Source organism: Cricetulus griseus (genome assembly GCF_003668045.3).
Source record: "Cricetulus griseus strain 17A/GY chromosome 1 unlocalized genomic scaffold, alternate assembly CriGri-PICRH-1.0 chr1_0, whole genome shotgun sequence".
Classification (NCBI taxonomy): Eukaryota; Metazoa; Chordata; class Mammalia; order Rodentia; family Cricetidae; genus Cricetulus; species Cricetulus griseus.
Genome location: NW_023276806.1, coordinates 54,993,297 through 55,013,967, shown reverse-complemented (window position 1 = coordinate 55,013,967; position 20,671 = coordinate 54,993,297).

The following is a 20,671-nucleotide window of genomic DNA, read 5'->3' as shown; positions in this document are numbered from 1 at the left end:
TTACGACATAGTTGATCAAATCTGTTTTTAACTAATGGTTTAGAAAAGTGTCTATGAGCTTCAAAAATCATTGATGGTATCATCACATACATCTTTAAGATAGTCATCAGCTTTGAGAAATTTCTTAAAAATTTTTGTAGTATATAAACTAAAAGTTTCAGAGCATTTCTGGCTTATTATCATTCAGGGCTGACTCTTAAGTATGTTTTGATGTATTGACACTCACTATTAGCTTCCTTGTTTTCAGTGTCCTTGGAGTGATGCATTAAAATTATATCAGGTGTGTGTATGTGTGTGTGTGTGTGTGTGTGTGTGTAGTGTATGTGTGTGATATATGTGTGTATGTGTGTGGTATATGTGTGTATGTGTGTGGTATATGTGTGTATGTGTGTGTGCATGTGTGTGTGCCCACATGTGGTGTATGTGTAGAAGAGGACATTAGGTGTTCTGTTCTATTATACTCCACTTAATTCTCTTGAGACAGTCTCTCAGTGAGTGACAGTCAGCAAGCCCTAGCAATACTTCTGTCTCTGCCCCCTCCTCTCCTCCATGCTTAGCTTTCTAATAGGTATTAGGATTCTGAGCTTGGGTGCTCACATTTGAGCAGCAAGCACTCTTACCCACTGAGCAATCTTCCCAGCCCCTATAATTGTGTTAGGGGATGGGTATTGGTGACTGAACCAGGCCCCCACGTACCCTAAGCACTCAGTATTACTAAGTTTCCAAAGTGAGCCATTGGAATCTTTATACAAGCCATTCCTATGATAGGGCAAAGAAATATTTACACACACACACAGGGGCTGGGAGATAGCTAATTTGGTAAAGTGCTTGCCTTGCAAGTACAAGAATTAGAATTCCATCCTCAATCCATATTTAAAGGAAAACAAACAATAACAAATGGTCAAGAAGGCATCATGGTGTAATATCACTGCTGGGGAGGCAGAGACAGGTGGATTCCTGAGGTTCACTAGCCAGCTAGCCTATCCTACTTAGCCAGTTCCAGACCAGTGAGAGACTTCAATAAAAAAACAGACAGCCGGGCGTTTTGGTGCACGCCTTTAATCCCAGCACTCGGGAGGCAGAGGCAGAGGCAGGTGGATCTCTGTGAGTTCGAGGTCAGCCTGGTCTCCAGAACGAGTGCCAGGATAGGCTCCAAAGCTCACAGAGAAACCCTGTCTTGAAAAAAAAATAAAAATAAATAAAAATAAAAAAAATAAAAAACAAACTATGGTGGAAAGTGAGTAAGGAACAAGGACAACACCCAAGACTGACAGTCTTCTAACTACTACATACATACACACACCCTCATGTATCAGCACACATGTGCACTGGCACACTGTAACACACATCTGAGCACAGATACACACACACACACACACACACACACACACACATATACACACACCCCTTGCAAGGCATAGTGGTGTATACCCTTAATCCCAGCATTTGGGAGGCAGACGTAGATGGGTCTCTGTGAGTTCAAGGCCACCCTGGTCTACACAGTGAGTGTTAGGAGAGCAAGATCTACATAGTGAGACCCAGTCCCCCCTCCACAAAACAAACAAAAAGCTAAAAAAACAAAATATCTACAACACACACACACACACACACACCCTTATTCATGGAAGTGACTGGGAATCTCATAAGTACATCTACCACACCAAGCTAATGTGTCTTCATTTTCACCTGCTAGCCCCTCAAAATGTCTGCCAGTGTTCTGATGTCACCTGATACAAGAAGCTGGAATAGAAAGGGACTGCAGTCTGAACTACTGTCACCAAAATAGCCAACTTTGACAATTTTTGAAAAAAAAATGTAGTGAACATAACATTAGTTCATCTCCTTTCAAAAAGAACTCCAGCTCTGAAGGAGGGAGGGGCTGGTGCTGGAAAGCATGCTAAAGCTGAGTAGGCAGAGAGAGGGCAGTGTGACCGCTCCACGCCTCTACACAGTCATGTCTCTTTCATGATGGGGAAGGAAGACAAAGCCGCCCAGCTTCCTGATGTAGGATCTATGAGAAGAGGCCAGTCCGGGCCTGGCCTGAACTAAACAAAGCAACAGGTGGGGGGTGGGGATGGGGTGTGGGGGTGAGGTGGGGTGGGAATTGCCTTTCCAACTCTTTCCATTTCTAGCCCCTTCCAGCTCTTTTTTGATGCTTTCTCCTTTCCTGTTGAGTTTACTAATGGGGAGGACTCACGTACCCAGTCTTTGTTTCTCACTCATGCGTGTTTGCACATGGCACACATTAGCCACCTCTTCAGTTACTAGGGCTACAGAAGGTTATAATGGGGTGCCGGTGAGACAGAAAGAAAGCTAATGCCACCTTAGTATCAAGTTAGTGCTCCATGGGAAATTTACAGTTTTGGTCTTTTACCTTCTGCTAAGACAGTCTTCTTAATCCAATGTTGATATAGTTCCAAACACCAGGTACTGGGAAGACACTCCAGATGGGGCACGGCCCTCCATTTATATTTAGATACTAAACTGGTATTTATGTCTGCAACTTAGGCTGACTACTGTCCTCTCTGTGTTTCTCTACTTGAAAATAAACTATTCTTGTTAGGGCTTTTAGAAGTCTTTGGTGTACTATCCCGGTGTCTTGAGGGTTATTTTAACCTGCATGCTATGCCGTGCCTACCTTATTCACTGCAAACAGACTTGTGCTGTATTAGTTTTCTCATTTCTATGACAAGACACAAGACCCTCATTGCGGGAAGGCACGGTGGTAAGAACAGGAAGTAGCTGTCACATGACATCGGAAGCCAGAAAGTAGAGATGACACACGAATGCTGGCGCTGGACTCTTTTCCTCCTTTTTATCTCTTCCAAGACCCCGGCCCATGAGATGGAGCTGCCCTCCATCCATTCAAGATGGGTCTTCCCTCCCCGTTAGGTCCGCTCTGGAAATGTGCTCACAGAATGCCCAGAAAGTAAGTCTCCTGAGTCGTTCTAAACCCTGTCAAGCTGGCAATATAAACAGAGCATCATATGTACCAAGGTTGAGTATGGCTGTTCATGATGACACTGTAGGTTATTTCACTCAATCATTTTCTAAGTACCTGAAATGATGGCAGCGCCTTAAATTTAGTGCTAACTCACAGCTTAGATATTTGCAGCAGTGAAGTTCTCCTGGCTACATAGAGATCTGTTGTTCTTCATCTTTTCGCCCGTTAAGTGGATGCTGTGCTCCGTCTCATGCAGGCAATCTTCTGTTGCCTTCCTTATTAATATGACTTTTTCAGTGATTGACAGCATGCAGTGTTTGTTTTATGTGTGAGCAACAGAAAACTCAAATAGGCTTGTAAGATAAGATGACAAATGGTTCATCAAACTGAAAGCCAGTAGCACATCCAGCTTCCAGCGGATGGAAGCCCACATCCTGGCCCAATGACCCGGCACATCCCTTCCCTCTGCCCTCTTCCTCTTGAGTCTTGAGAGTAGCTTTGGGGCACCTGGCCTCACACCTAGAAATAGCAGTTGTCCAGAAAAACTTTCTCCTGGCATCAGTCTCTGAAAAATAGGCATGTTTTCCCCGGGGTAGTTAGGGTACATTTCCTGTACCCTCACTGGCCTGAAGCAGCTGAGGTAACTAATGCAGGCTATCCCCTGGGTAGTCAGGTCGGAAGTAGGTTGGGGGCAGATTCCCTAGAGAAGCCTAGAGCTTCCTGGGTGTGGCAAAATGACCACTAATCAGAGACCCCATGGAAAGAAGGGAAAGAGGCATTCCATTTACCTTGGTGACATTTTCTTAATATCTGAATCGGATGGGAATGGGGTTTGGGCTAGGTAAGGGACCCTCCCCCCACTTCTTTCTTTCCCCTCCCTCCCTCCCTCCCTCCCTCCCTCCTTCCCTCCCTCCACCCTTCCTTCCCTCCCTCCACCTTTCCTTCCCTACTTCCCTCCTTCCCTCTCTCAGCTCCTTCCTTTCCCTGTAGCATAATGAGAATCAGTGTTCTGAAAACATTCTTCCCAGTTGTTGATCCTCAGTGTTGAGCCCAGGGCCTGGCGCTTGTGAGTGCTCTGTAAACTGAGTATCTCTCCAGCTCCGAAAATGTTATTCACATGAAGACAAAAAGAAGGGCAACCAGTCCAACAAGTTTCTTTAGGAGCTTTAAGTTAGGGGGAGGGAGGAAAGGAAAGTCATCACCCCCTACCGCCGCTACCACCACCAACCTTCAGGTAGTTTTGAATTTAAAAACAAAACAAAAAAAGAAAAGAAAAGCGAAGAAAAGAAACCACCAACCCATTCTAGAAGTTACTTTGCCTTTTCACAACCTACTAGCTACCGTCTGGACCTGCCTCCACTTTCCTCCCCAGGGAAAGTTCACACTTCTGAGTATTTTCAAAGTGGTAAAAGTGATAAGCTAGAGTTGTATTTACTCATCATCGCAGAGGGTCCTGTTAACATCCTTTGCATGTGCTAATAGTCCTTTCTGAGGGAAATTATGCAAACAAACAAACTATTAATTAAATCAAGAGCATCATCCCGCAGGGCTACAATATGCAAATGTGAGATCTGAATGGCCTTGAGCCAGGCAGTGGCCTTTGGCTGCAAGGGACACCAGAAAGAGTGGCTCCCTGTGTCTCTGTGCACCTCACAGGGAGGACAGTGAAGTCCTGGTGTCTGTTCAGCCCTGGGAGATCTCAGAGATCTCACCACCTTAGGGAAGGGACCAGGGGAAATACTGGGTGCACCATCTGAACTTTCTAGAAAGCTGGAGTGAGGGCCTGTGTGACTAATACAGAACTCGGCAGTGCTGTGTAGAATTTTACAAAGACCCACTAAATGCTTTGTCATTAAAGTTTTTGGGTGGTATCTGGTGAGCAATTCTCACAAAGATGGAGCAGCTTCCCTGTATGAAGAAATCAAAGCCCATAAAAAGTATGGAGTGTGCTTGAACCCAAGCTCGGCTGGCTCAGTGTCTCTCCTTTGTGGACTACTTGAGGCCCCGTGAGCCAACACGCATAAGAATGCAGAGCAGTTAATCAATGTTAATTCCACTGTGAGGGCCTGTGGCCCTGTTCCTTGGTCCCAGGTGTGCTCCACTTTCATCCTCAGCTCAGACTGGCCCTGGCTCTGTCTTGATGCTTTATTGCCCTGGCAGTCTCCAGCTCACTGGCTGCTTGCTCTCCCTGTTGGGCAACTTTCAGTGGCACAGCTGCTGACAGAATGGTGTGCATGTTTCCCCTTCTCTGGCTCTAGAGTTTTGTTTTTTTGTTGTTTTTTTTTCTCTCCCAAGAGTAATCCCTGCTTCCCTATTTTTAGTCCCCTTCCCCCGTTCTTTTTTCATCCTACAATTTTCCCTTTCTTCCCTAAAACATCACTGGGTATTGCAAACACTTTGCAAAGTGCATTCCCATGCCAAAAAAAAAAAAAAAAAAAAAAAAAAAAAGCCTGAGTGGGGCTAGCAAGCAGTCTCTTCTAATGATCCCAACCTCATTCAGATATGTACACAGATTCCAAGGCCTCCTCCTCCCCACTTCCACCAAGAGCAATAAACAAAATGTCATGGAGACCACTAGTGTGTGGATCTTGAATGTCCCCAAAGGCCCAAGTGTTGAAGGCTTGATGGCCAGACTATTGGTACCAATAGCAGCTGGTAGAACATTTAGTGAGCAGAGTCTAAGAGAAAGAAGTAATGGGTCATTGAGGGCGGGCTTGTGAAGAGTGTATTGGGACCGGGTCCTTCTTGTCTCTGTCCTTGCTTCCTTAATTGCCATAGAGTGCACAGGGTCACTCTGCTGCATGTTCCCACCATGATAATCTAAGCTGCCACAGGCCCACAGCAACAGGCTAAGCCATCATGAGCTGTAACTTCTGGAACGAGAAGCCCAGATGAGTGATTCTTCTGCAGTGCTTTGTCTCAGACATTTTACCCACAAGGATACAAAGCTGACTGACAGAAACTTCCCTTTGATTTATTTACTTGTTTATTTACTTATTGTTGGTTGGTTGGTTGGTTTGTTTTGAGACAGAGTTTTACCATATAGCTTTGGCTGGCCTGGAACTCACCATGTAGACCAGACTGGCTTTGAACCCACAGAAATCTCCCTGCCTCTGCCTCCCTAATGCTAGAATTAAAGGTATGTACCACCCGATCCAACCAAAACTTTCCTTTAAACCCCAGCGGGCTTACTGGCTCAAGATCAGCTGAGATGCCACCACTGGAAATGGCAGTCCCTTTGGCCTCATAAGTTCAAATGAATACTTCAAAAAGGACTCCTTTAAAAGCAGTGAGTCACATGACTTTCTGAAGTCAGTCCAGTGGAGGTGAGGATGGTCTGGGCTGTGGAGAGTGTGGCTGTAATTTAAGCTCTGAGCAGGAATCAGGTTAAGGGAGGTGGAAGGCAAAGGCAAGAAGGGTGTTTTCTCTAAGGGGAGCCTCACCCTTTACTGAGGGCCAGGCCTCCCAAGACTCGGGCAGGGTCACAATTTGCCCCAGTCCCTGACCAACCTCAGTAGGATTCTTGGATTTGGCAAAATTGTCTGTTAACCCAATGAAAAACTCTGGCCTCTGTTTGTGAAACTCTTTCCTTTTTCTGTTCTCTTCATTGAAAGGTGGCTTCTTGGGCTGGAGTGACTTGTCACTGGTAATTCTTCAGCTTGCTGGAGACACAAAAGAAACCAAAGGGGCAGTTCCTTTGTTTTTGTGTAGCTACTGCCTTCAGAAAGCAGGCTCTCCTGTCTTCCTGGTTGTGAGCCCTGATTCCTCTCCCTGGGAAAAGGACCTAGTATTTTATATGCAAATGGGGATAATGGAAACCTCTATCTTGTAGAGTTGGACTCTAAAATGTATTTGTTTTTATTATGTTTGATTACATATACTGTAAGGGGTTGGCACACCTAGATGCCAAATTCTCAGCACAACGGGGATTTACTACCCTGGAGAAGCAAGCATGGGGGGGGGGGCTGCCTCTGGATGGGGCAAAGGCAGACAGCAAGCAGCAGCAGCTGTTTTGTGCAGGAGCTAGATTTTAAGGAGAAAAAGAAGTCTGTGCTAGGGAAAGTCCTGATTGGACATGTTAGCCAGTGTTGCCAAATAATGAATTTTGATTGCTGGACCTTGGTGTTTTGATAGTTAGAACTTGGCAATTGGTCTCAGGAATGAGTCAGTGGCCAAATAAGGGAAGAGATCTTGGGGGCTAGCTTTAGAAATGTAATCTAGTTTTTAGCAAGGGAGAGAGAAGGGTAAAGGGAAAAGGTATTGACGTCATGCTTGTCATGCTCAGGCCTATTAAAGAGTCCTTCAGATACTTAAGTGTGCACATGAGTGTAGGTGCCCTAGGAGGCCAGAGGACCCCCAGAAATGGAAGGTTCAGGAGGTTTGTGAGCTGTTGGTGTTGGGAACTGAACTTGGAATCCTCTGGCTTCATTGAGTACTTGAAGGACAAATGGTAACGTGCTTAAAGTACTTGCTGAATACCTGACAATCACTCAGCATCCAATGGATGCCAGCTGTTCTTTTTAATATTGGTAGAAAGACATCAGACTAGTTAGTTCATAACATGTATTTTAGCAATCAAGGAAGATTCAGAGCATCTTTCCAACAAGTGTGTTCTCTCCCCACAGAAAGTAGTGTCTGGGGGTCTGGGGAAGAAGACTTCTACAGGCTTCCTTCCCAGCTGTGCACAAAGGTGAGGCACTAAAGGTGAAAGACGTCTCCTCCACGTGCACAGAAGCGCACCACTGCATGCGTGGGTTCATATGCCTGAGCAAGGAGGGTAGAGTGGGGAACCTGAAAATTCTGAGACTTATTAGTAGTTGGCCTAGTACTCAGAAAAAAATGATGTGCCCATAAGGACACCTAAGTGCATGACCTTAGTGTGTGTACATGTTCACAGAGGATGGACACACACACACACACACACACACACACACACACACACACACACACACACACATGCCGAATTTTCTCTTGTTTTCCTTTTCAGCTCCTGTATCCTTTCAGTCTGTTTGGGCATAATTATGATTGCTCTGCTGGCTTGGTTCTGCAGCTCTCCAGAGTGGAGCAGATGTCGACAGCTCTGAAAGATCTTGTGCTATTACACAGCAGAACAAATGAGGATGTCAAAAAAAGGCTCTTCAGTCTAACAAGGAAACAGAGGAAAGAGACAAAAAGAATAAAGCCTTGGGAGACCTGCAGATGCGCTCTGATTAGATCTTATGCTAACATGATGCCCACTCTGCGTACCAACAGTGATTTAATATGTTTAAATGATATGGAGGAAAATGTGTCCTGGGGGGAGAAAAAAAGGAAAAGGAGAATTTCTTCTCTGGCAGGCATGATTAAGATGGTGTGGGGTTCCTTGCAAAATGTGCCCGCAGCCTGAGACTGTCATGTGCTGTCCCAAGAATATTTACTTACAATGCCTGGTGCTATCTCATTACGCTGGGCAGAGCCAGCTTTCCCCATCACTGGGTGAGAGATGGGGGCTGTTCAGGTAGCTTTTGGGATTGGGTGGATAATGAAAATGTCCACCTTCCTGGCATTCATTGTTTCTTCCCTTCCAAAGAGAAAAAGGCTACAGTTTTAAAATATGTTTTATGTGAAGCCATAAATCCACAAATTTTAATTATCCACACAACTTGAGGATTTTGGAAGGGAAAGGAAGTCCTAACCAATTAAAATGGATGAATCAATGTCTGTGTATATAGATCATGCAATTTACTGATGCGCTGTGTCTTCAGGCCACAGGGCTGGGCCTATTTATCCATTTTCAACTTACAGTTATAACTATTCCTGTTGCAATTCTCTCTATCAGTGGAAATGCCACAGCATCCGTGGCATGAGGAAGCTAGGCTGTCACATGCGTATGAAACCATGACAAGAGGTTATCTAATAAGGTGACAGGAAGTGAGAGGACAGACCACAGGCTTGTGCGTTTGGTCAGTATCAGTTCCTTCCATCCCTCTGTGCACATGGGGCGGTCTAAAGCAGCCACTTGGGGCTTTTGTTATGCGAGCAAAGAGTAGCTCATACTCAGGCATCCCTGAGAACAAAGGTTAAAAATCAGAGCCTGGTAATACAGGAACTTGGGAGACAGAGATTAGCTCAGGTCCAATCTGGTCCAAGTAAGTTGCAGGCCAGCTAGGACTACTATCCTATCTCAATTAAACAAAATAAAAACAACAACAAAAAAACAAACAAATAAAAAAAAATAGCACACACCTTTATCCCAGCACTCAGGAGGCATGACTGATCTCTGGGAGTTCAAGGCCAGCCTGGTCTAGTGAGTTCCAGGACAGCCAGGGCTGTATAATGAGACCCTGTCTTGAAACAAATGAAAGACATTGAAGACCAAAATATAGAAGCAAAAAAAAATAAAAAATAAAAAATAAAAAATAAAAGCAAAACTTCCTGGGAAAAAGAAGTTATCAAGTTCACTGATGACCGGGAGACACTGAGAATCCCTGAGAATCTCACTTGTATCTAAAAATGTTTTCCATCTGACATAGAACCTGAAATCATGTGTCTGTTCCTGGAAAGTTCTCACAATGGTTGGTTGGGCCACTGGGGCCTCACTGCCTGGGCATATTCTAACCCATTGTCAGAATGCTCTAGTTATTGGAAAGCCTGGGCATGGTGATGTCATTTGTAATTTCTCCCAGCAAGGAAGGAGCTGAAGTTGTTATACACAGGGCAGGCCATCATAGCACTCTCTCTAGCCATGCGAGAGAGCATGGTGGTTCTCATGTTTTTATTTACCTATTTATTTTGAGACAGGTTCACACTATGAAGCCCTGGCTGGCATGGAGCTCACCATGTAGATCAGGCTTGCCTTGAACAGAGATCCACCTGCCTCTGTCTCCCAGGTGCTGGGATGACAGACATGCACTGGGAAGCCTGGAGGCTACCTTGTACTCGGCTCCACCTTTCCATTACATCTGAAGCTCACGGGGTGCTAGTGATTCATTTTGAACTTAGAATCAGCTGAAACATCTCTATCATTTTCATCAAGGCTGTGAACAAACAGCATCTGTCCCATCTGCCGTGTGTCCCATCCCATTTGCTTGTTTATTTTGACCTCGTGTAATCTTGCTGGATCTGATCCACTGTTTCAGTCTACCAGATCTTTTTATGCACTGTAGCTCTGCTGTCCATTGTATTAGCCGTCCCTTCCAGCTTCCTGTCATCCACAGATTTTTATCACTGCGCCATCAATGTCTTTATCTGAAACACTAATAAAAATGCTTAATAAGGCAAGACGGAGGCCAGAAGCTGATGGGGTGACAGATCCCTTCTGGAGATAGACACCAATCCATTAACACTCTGCAGCCAATCAGTTGCTCATCTGTTTGACTTGGCTGCCACTAGCCCTTGTCCGAGGTGTATCTCATCTTGAGGGACTGAGATTCTACCTATTACAGCATAGCTGCCAAGCAAACACACCAGGTCTGTGATAGCTGGAAAACTAGTCCAGCAACAGCCCGGCCCAGCCCGGCCCGGCCCGCACCTGGAACCAACATCCAGATCAGCAGGCAAGTTTCCAAACTGTCTGAACCTGACCTTTGTTTTACAATGTAAATTTTCCGGGTGTGTGTGTGGGTGTGTGTGTGGGTGTGTGTGTGTTCAGGGCCAGGGGGAAGGGAGGGGCGGCGGGTAGAGGGGAGGAGCATATATCATCTTCCCCAAAGTCTCAGCCCCTCAAAGGAGACAGGAAATATAACTCATCTGGTTGGCTCCTGAACCTTTACAACTCACTACAGCTTTCTCCCTTGCCTGAGAAAGGCAAATATTTTCTGTGGAAACCAACAGGTCAGTCTGCATTATGTCTTCTCTATTTTGAGGAAAGGGCGACAACCTAAAACCTATAAAGCACAATGGAGACCACAGCTGCTTAGTCCTTACAAGCTGAAGTGTAAAATCCATTGTTTAGACTCCATTTTCATTCTCAGTCTTCCTAGGGTTCTTTTAAGGACTGAAGGAAGGTCAGTAGCATAAACAATTGCGTATAGCTAAGTTCCAGGAGATCCAGCATCCTCTTCTGACTTCTATGGCTCCTGCATGCATGAAGCACACACGTGCGCACACACACACACATCTTTAAAAAAAAAAAAAACTATTGGAAAAACCTGGGCGAGGTGTCATGTGCCTTTAATCTTAAAACTTGAGAGGCTGAGGTAAGATGATAGCTAGTTTGAGGTCACCTTTGGCTACATAGGGAAATCTTGACTCAAAAAAATAAATACAGCCAACTAGACAACCAAACCAAATCAAACCACAACAGCAGAAAAAAAAAAAAAAAAACCAACAACAACAGAAAGAAAAAACAAACAAACAAAACCTGCATGGAGTCAAACATGTATACATTGCATTGCCTTCATACCTTACCCTAAGTTACCAAAGAGCAAATCTGGATTATTTTATTTATTTTTTATATATTTGAATTACAAACAAGATTGAATTACATGACAATCCCAGTTCCCTTCTCCCTCCCTTCCTCCTCTACCACCGCCCCCAAATAAAATCCTACCTGTCATATGTCCTCTCTTCTAATCTACACCTGACTCAAAATTTCTGCTTCCTCATGACCTCTACATCCTTCCTGTTCTTCCCTTCTCACTCTCGTAGCTCCCTCACCCTCCCCATGTTCTCAATTTGCTTAGGGGATGGTGACCCTTTCCCCTTCTCCAGGGGACAAAGTTTGTCTCTTTTAGGGTCTTCTTTGTTTACTTGTTTCTCTGGCAGTGTGGATTGTAGGATGGTAATCCCTTACTCTATGTCTAAAATCCAGATATGAGTGAGTACATATCATGTTTGTCTTTTTGTGATTGGGTTACCAGAATGGTTTCTTCGAGTTCCATCCATTTTCCTGCAAATTTCAAGATTCCATTGTTTTTTTTTCTGTTGAGTAGTACTCCATTGTGTAAATGTACCACATTTTCTCTATCAATTCTTCGGTTGAGGGGCATTTAGGCTGCTTCCAATTTCTGGCTATTACAAATAATGCTTCTATGAACATGGTTGAACAGATGTCCTTGTATGAATGTGCTTCTTTTGGGTATATGCCTAGGAATAGAATTGCTGGATCTTGTGGTAGACTCATTCCCATTTTCTTGAGGAGTTGCCATACTGATTTCCACAGTGGCGTACAGCCACTATTCCTCTATTGAGAATTGTCTATTTAGTTCTGTACCCCATTTTTTAAATTGGATTGCTTGGTGTTTTGGAGAATAGCTTCTTGAGTTCTTTGTATATTTTGGAGATCAGCCCTCTGTCAGATGTGGGGTTGGTGAATATCTTTTCCCAGTCTGTGGGCTGTCGTTTTGTCTTGCTGACTGTGTCCTTTGCCTTACAGAAGCTTCTCAGTTTCAGGAGGTCCCATTTATTAATTGTTGATCTCAGTATCTGTGCTACTGGTGTTATGTTCAGGAAGCCGTCTCCTGTACTGATTAATTCAAGGGTATTTCCCACTTTATCTTCTAGTAGGTTCAGTGTGGCTGGGTTTATGTTGAGGTCTTTGATGCATTTTGACTTAAGTTTTGTGCAGGGCAAAAGGCTTGGGTCTATCTGTAGTCTACATGTTTGCATCCAGTTATGCCAGCACCATTTGTTGAAGATGCTCTCTTTGTTCCAGCATATATATTTGGATTGTTTGTTAAAAAATCAGGTGTTTGTAGGTGTGTGGGTTATATCAGGGTTTTCAGCTCTATTCCATTGGTCTACCTGTCTATTTTTGTGCCAGTACCAAGCTTTTGCAGGACTATAGCTCTGTAATAGAGCTTGAAGTCAGGGATGGTGATGCCGCCAGAAGCTCCTCTATTGTACAGGGTTGTTTTGGCTATCCTGGGTCTTTTGTTTCTCCATATAAAGTTGAGAATTGTTCTTTCAAGTCAGTGAAGAATTGTGTTGGGATTTTGATGGGGATTGCATTGAATCTGTAGATTGCTTTTGGCAAGATTGCCATTTTTACTATGTTGATCCTACCTATCCAAGAGCATGGGAGATCTTTCCATTTTCTGGTATCTTCTTTAATTTCTTTCTTTAGAGACTCAAAATTCTTACGGTACAGGTCTTTCACTTTTTTGGTTAGTGTTATCCCAAGGTATTTTATGTTGTTTGTGGCAATTGTAAAGGGTGATGTTTCTCTGATTTCTTTCTCCACAATGTGTCATCGTATATAGTAGGGCTACAGATTTTTTTGAGTTAATCTTGTATCCTGCCACTTTGCTGAAGGTGTTTATCAGCTGTAGGAGTTCCCTGGTAGAGTTTTTCGGGTAACTTATGTAGACTATCATATCATCAGCAAATAGTGAGAGTTTGACTTCTTCCTTTCCGATTTGTATTCCCTTGATCTCCTTTTGTTGTCTTATTGCTCTAGCTAGAACTTCAAGGACAATATTGAAGAGGTATGGAGAGAGTGGACAGCCTTGTCTTGTTCCTGCATTTAGAGGAATTGTATTGAGTTTCTCTCCATTTAATTTGATGTTGGCTGTCAGCTTGCTGTATATTCCTTTTATTTATTTATTTTTTAAAAGATTTTATTTATTATGTATACAGTCTTCTGCCTGCACGCCAGCAGAGGGCACCAGATCTCATTCAAGGTGGCTGTGAGTCACCATGTGGTTGCCGTGAATTTGAACTCAGGACCTCTGGAAGAACAGTCAGTGCTCTTAACCGCTGAGCCATCTCTCCAGCCCGTATATTGCTTTTATTATGTTGAAGTATGTTCCTGTTATCCCTGATTTCACCAGGACCTTTATCATGAAGGGGTGTTGGATTTTGTCAAAGGCTTTTTCGGCATCTAGTGTGATTTTTTTCCCTCAGTCTCAGTTTATATGGTGGATTACAATGATGGATTTTCGTATGCTGAAACATCCTTGCATCCCTGGGATGAAGTCTACTTGATCAGGATGGGTGATTTCTCTGATGTGTTCTTGAATTCGATTTGCCAATATTTTATTGAGAATTTTTGCATCAATGTTCATGAGGGATATTGGTCTGTAGTTCTCTTTCTTAGTTGTGTCTTTGTGTGGCTTGGGTATCAAGGTTATTGAAGCTTCATAAAAAGAGTTTGGTAATGATCCTTCTGTTTCTATTGTGTGGAATACTTTAAGGAAAATTGGTATTAGCTGTACTTTGAATTTCTCATAGAATTCTGCACTGAAGCCGTCTGGCCCTGGGCTTTTTTTGGTTGGGAGACTTCTAATGACTGCTTCAATTTCATTAGAAGTTATAGGTCTATTTAAGTTGCTTATCTGTTCTTGATTTAATTTTGGTAAGTGAAATCTGTCCAGAATATTGTCCATTTCCTTTAGATTTTCAAATTTTGAGGAAAATAGGTTTTCAAAGTATGACCTGATGATTCTCTGGATTTCCTCTGTGTCTGTTTTATGTCCCCCTTTTCATTCCTGGTTTTATTAATTTGCATGTTCACTCTTTGTTGTTTGATAAGTTTGGATAAAGGTTTGTCTATCTTGTTGATTTTCTTGAAGAACCAAATTTCTTATATTGATTCTTTGTATTGTTCCATTTTATTGATTTCAGCCCTCAATTTGATTATTTCCTGGCGTCTGCTCCTCCAGGGTGTATTGGCTTCTTTGTTTTCTAAAGCTTTCAGTTGTGCTGTTAATTCTCTAGTGTGATTATTCTCCTGTTTCTTCATGTGGGCATTTAGCACTATGAACTTTCCTCTTAGCACTGCTTTCAAAGTATTTCATAAATTTGGATATGTTGTGTCTGCATTCTCATTAAATTCTAGGAAATCTTTAATTTCTTTTTTTATTTCTTCCTGGACCCATGAATTGTGCAATTGGGTGTTACTTAATTTCCATGAGTTTGTAGGTTTTCTGTAGTTCATGTTGTTGTTGAATTCTAATTTTAAAGCATGGTGGTCTGATAAGACACAGGGGGTTATTTCAATTTTTTTGTACTTGTTGAGGTTTGCTATGTTGCCAAGTATGTGGTTGATTTTAGAGAAGGTTCCATGTGGCATTGAGAAGAAAGTAAATTGTTTTGTATTTGGGTGGAATGTTCTATAGATATCTGTTAAGTCCAATTGCGCCATAACTTCTATTAGTTCTTTTGTTTCTTTGTTAAGTTTTTGTCTGGTGTTCCTGTCCAGTGGTGAGAGTGGGGTGTTGAAATCTCCCACTATAAGTGTGTGCAGTTTTATGTGTGATTTGAGTTTTAGTAATGTTTCTTTTACAAACATGGATGCCTTTGTATTTGGGGCGTAAATGTTCAGAATTGAGACTTCATCCTGATGGATTTCTCCTGTGATGAGTAGGAAATGACCTGCTTCATCTCTTTTGACTAATTTTATTTTAACGTCCAACTTATTGGATATTAGGATTGCTACCCCTGCTTGTTTCTTGGGTCCATCTGATTGGTAGATCTTTCCCCAACCTTTAATTCTTAGGTACCATCTGTCTTTGAGGTTGAGGTGAGTTTCTTGTATGCAGCAGAAGGAAGGATTCTGTCTTCTTATCCATTCTGCTAATCTGTGTCTTTTTATAGGGGAGTTAAGACCATTAATGTTGATGGATATTAATGACCATTGATTATTGTTCATTCTTGTTTGTTTTTGATTTGGTGATGGTGGCGAGATTATGTGTGGGATTCTATCCCTTTTTCCTTTTGGCTTTTGGTAAGTTGGGATTATCTAGTGCCTATGTCTTTCTGGTTGTAGTTAAATTCCCTGGGTTGCAGTTTTCCTTCCAGTACTTTCTGTAGGGCTGGATTGGTGGATATGTATTGTTTGAATCTGGTTTTGTCATGGAATAACTTGTTTTCTCCATCTATAATGTTTGAAAGCTTTGCTGGGTATAGTAGTCTGGGCTGGCATCCATGGTCTCTTAGTGTAGGTAGAATATCTATCCAGGACCTTCTGGCTTTCAGAGTTTCCAAGGAAAAGTCACGTGTGATTCTGATAGGTTTGCCTTTATAGGTTACTTGACCTTTTTCCTTTGCTGCTCTTAATATTTTCTCTTTGTTGTGTATATTTGGTGTTTTGATTATTATGTAGTGAGGTGACCTTTTTTTTTGGTTCAATCTATTTGGTGTTCTGTAGGCTTCTTGTATTTTCATTGGCATGTCTTTCTTTAGGTTGGGAAAGTTTTCTTCTATGATTTTGTTGAATATGTTTTCTGTGCCTTTGAGTTGGATTTCTTCACCTTCTATATCTATTATTCTTAGGTTTGGTCTTTTGATGGTATCCCATATTTCCTGGATATTTTGTGATAGGGATTTGTTGGATTTAAGATTTTCTTTGGTTGATGAGTCTGTTTATGCTAGTGTGTCTTCAACTCCTGAGATTCTCTCTTCCATTTCTTGTATTCTGTTGGTTATGCTTACGTCTATAGTTCCTGATTGTTTACCCAGCTTTTCTATTTCCAGCATTCCCTCAGATTGTGCTTTCTTTATTGTCTCTATTTCAGTTTTAGGTCTTGAACTGTTTTCTTGAGAGATTTGTTGATATCTTGTATTTTTTGGTTAGTTTTTTCTTCCATTTATTTAAGGGATTTTTCTCATATCCTCTTTGAGGTCCTCTATCATTTTCATGAAGATGTTTTTAAGGTCATTTTCTTCTGGTTCATCTGCATCGTGATATTGAGGTCTTACTGGTGTATGGTTCCTAGTCTCCGGTGTTGTCATATTGGGTTTTCTGTTGGATGTGTTTTTACCTTGTCCTCTTCTCATCCTTTCTTCTGGTGGGTTGTAGCAAGTGTTTCTTGTTCTCCTGGTGGGTGTGGGACCAAGGTTCTCTTCTGGTAGATGCAAACAGATCCAATACTCTGATGTCTGTCCTCTTCTCGTGGATGGAGGTGTCACTGTTCTCCGGGTGCCGGCAGTGTTCGGACATCCCGCCGGGCCGGCAGTTGGAGGCAGAGCTGTCAGCGGGCCTCGGTGTGTTGGATCCTGCTGCTGAACTCTGTCCAGCATGCAGGTGCTTGTGTCAGATGGAGGCCGGGCTGCCTCTGGGTGTTCGGTGTTCGGATTCCGCCGCTGCCAAACTGGGTCCGGCACGCAGGTCACTTGTGTCAGATGACTCTGAGCAGAGATGACGAACAGGAACCAGAAACAGCTCCTGGCCTACCTGGCCTGACGGATGGAGGCTTCGCTGCCTCTGGGTGTTTGGTGTTTGGAACCTGACGCTGCCGGACATGGTCCGGCACTGAAAATCTGGATTTTAAACATGAGTTTACCCATGAGTCTCTCTCTCCCTCTCCCTCTCCCTCTCTCTCTCTCTCTCTCCTTTCTCTCCTCTCTCTCTCTCCCTTCTCTCCCTTACTCCCTCCCCCTCTCTCTCCCTCTATCCCTTTCTCTCTTCCTTTCTGTCTATAGCATAAATTAATTCTTTCATCCATTTAATTTCTGCTTTGTGATATGCACTACTATACAGAAACCAGCAAGATAGAAATTTTCCCTTCAAAAAACTGAAGGAGTTGTACATGAAGTAAGCATGAGGCTCTGAGTTCAATTCGCTACACTACAAGAAAATGCTAAGTTAAGTTAGTGTAGGGAAAGTTCTGATTTGGGCAGCAAGGTAACAGTTGGAGAAGATTTTCATTCCTGCAGTAACACCAAGAAAATTTTGGATACTATAATACGCAGACTATACATCTTATGCCCTCATTGGAGTTAGTTATAAAATACTAATAAAAGAATATCTACAGCAAAGTTTCTCAAACCATGGGTCACAGCCCAATGTGGATTCATGTGAATGACCACACCACAGCCTTGGTTGTGAGCATATACCATGACTCTTTGTACTATACATGCCGTCAGGTCATGCAACACCAGCACACACTGCCCGAAAGACCCCAGTTCAGGCCCCAGACTACTGTATGTTATGAATTTCATTGTTTTTTACTGTAATACAAAGTTGTCTGCTCTTACAGAAACACGATGGCTTAGTTATGGAAAACAAAGTCTTTGATGTTTCCCTCAGCCCATAAATTGGCATATCACTGGACTGTATGGACAAATAAGCATACCCACTTCCTCAGTAAGCAAATTTGCTTTTATTGTTAATAATTGGTAAAATTACATGTGATTTAAAAACTGGTAAAATTCCAAAGAAGTATTTAAAAATTACCGTTTTAAAGATATGTTGAATTTATGTGCATTAGTGTTTTGTTTACATGTCTGTCTGTCTGTCTGTGCACCATGTGCATGCCTAGTGCCCATGGAGGTCAGAAGGAGGCACTGGGAAGGGATGCAGTTACAGGTGGCTGTGACCTTCCTTATGGGTGCTCCTAGAATCAAATCCAGATCCTCTACAACAACAGCCAGTGCTCTCAATCACAGAGCCATGGCTCTAGACATAGAAATGAATTTCTTTATAGCTTATTATCAACAAATGCAGAACTATTTCATATACCTATGTACCTGAGACCACATAAAATTTTTTGAGGCAAGAGGATCACAAGGCCAAAACAGTTTAAAAATACCTGACGTAGAAAATACCTTGAAATTAATGTACTTCTAAAAGAGAAATTGCAAAGAAAATACATAATACATTTTTACTAAATGACAATGTATGCACATTTTGCAAGGTTTATAGGATATAACTAAGATTAAATTTTAGAAAGTTGAGAGCATAGAACATACAAGAAAAGCAACAAGAAAAGATGAAATCAGTGAGCTAGGCTTCCATGTTAAGAAAACTAGAAAGAGAATATACAGTTAATCTGCCATAAACAGAAGGACAGAGATGACAAAGACAAGCCTGGAAATCGATGGCATGTAAAACAAAGTACAGAGAAAATCAACACGGCCAAAAATGATCTTTAAAGGGAAATCGATGAAATTGACAATGCCTTTGACTAAAGGAGAACTAGAAACTGTAAGCGTCCACATGAAAACGAAAAGTTCCAGACATGATAATGATGGGTCGCTGTAAACAACACCATCTGATGCCTTTGACGAGGAAAATGAAATGCTTGGGTCCCTTGAGAAACAGGACTAGTCACAACTGACAAAGACACAATAAACACCCTGAATATTTTTAAGGAAAATAATCCACAGTGAAGAACTCCTGGGAGGAGGATAGGTTTAATGGGGGAGTTTTATCAACACTTAGAAAGAAACAGCATCCATGCTAATTTCCTACAGAATGGGCAGAGGCCATCTTTCCAGGAAGTGACAAATTCCTGACATCTGAACCTGAGGGCCACAGTTTGAGAAAAGTACAGACCAATACTCCTAGTGAGTAAAAGGTAGAACCCTCTGCATTCCAATCTCACTGAACTGAATCTGTAGACAAAGGAAAAGTGTAACACATCAGGACCAGCTGGGCCTTAGCACACACACACACACACACACACACACACACACACACACACACACATACATAAACACACACACACACACACACACACACACACACACACACACACACACAGAATGCAATATTGGTTAAATTATGAGAAAAGCAATCAATGTACTTCATCTGAACAGCCAATAAAGAAGACACATGTACACAACTCAGGAGAACTAGGAAAATGATATCAATAGTTTGTCTCCATCCGATGATAAAAGTTCTTGGCAATCTGGGAATAGACTGGAAGTTCCTCAGTCTGATGAATGGCATTTGTAAAAAAGCCAGAGTCTGATGTGATATGAAAGGCGAAAGACAGAATTCTGGAGTCAGAAACAAGGTGAGCACATCCACTCTCCTTCTTCTCCTTGCCACTGAACTTAAAGTCTTGACACTAGGCCAGAAAATACATGAAAACTGAGGAAAGAAGACATAAAGCCATATTTACTTACAATGACATGATTTTGCATGCAGAAAATTCAAAGGAATTTGGCCTCAAATCTTATAAATGCAGCAAGGTTTGCAATACAGTCAAAGAAGAAAAATTTGCTTTGATTTCTATATAGTAACGACTATAAAAGGAAATTAAAATCAATTCTATACCAACAGTATTAGTGTCACAGAATACCCACAAGCCATTCTTTCTTTGAAAGATGTGTAAGATTTCTGAAGCTCCTGACACAGTAAAATAATCTGAGGTACATGAAGACTGACCTTGTAAATGGAGCGAGCACCTCTCACACGAGTACTCACCACACAAATCGGCCTACAGATCAAATTCCATTCCAATCAAACTTCCAGCAACTGCTTTTGTAGAAATTAATGAGTTGATTAAAAACAGAGTAACTGGGGAACTTTCATAGCCTCTGTTGTAAGTCTTATTTTAATCACTATAGTATTTTGATTTTGAGGTACTTTTTGTACTTTTCCTTGTATACACTAGTATTAATTTGTTATTTTTTAAGGTAAGGATTCATTTGTCCAAAGACAGACAACTAAGATGAATGAAACAAACAAAACAACTGCAAGAGCATGATTTTTTTCTGCAGATTTTTTTTATTTGAATTAGAAACAAGATTGTTTTACGTGACAATCCCAGTTTCCTTCTCCCTCCCATCCTCCCCTACCATCCCCACCCCCAAATAAAACCTTATCTGTCACATATCTTTTCTGCTCCCCCTGGAGGGTGAGGCCTTCCATAGGGGCTCATCAGAGTCTATCGGCTCCTTTGGGATAGGGCCTAGGCCCACCCCTGTGTGTCTTGAAGAGCATGATTTTGGACAACTGTTCTGAGCAAATGAATGGGAGACAGGCTGTTCAGCAAGTGACACCGGAGACTACCCAATGCCAAGGAAGGATACAAATGAAAGCATCTCTTGAAATACCATAGCGTGGATTGAGATTAT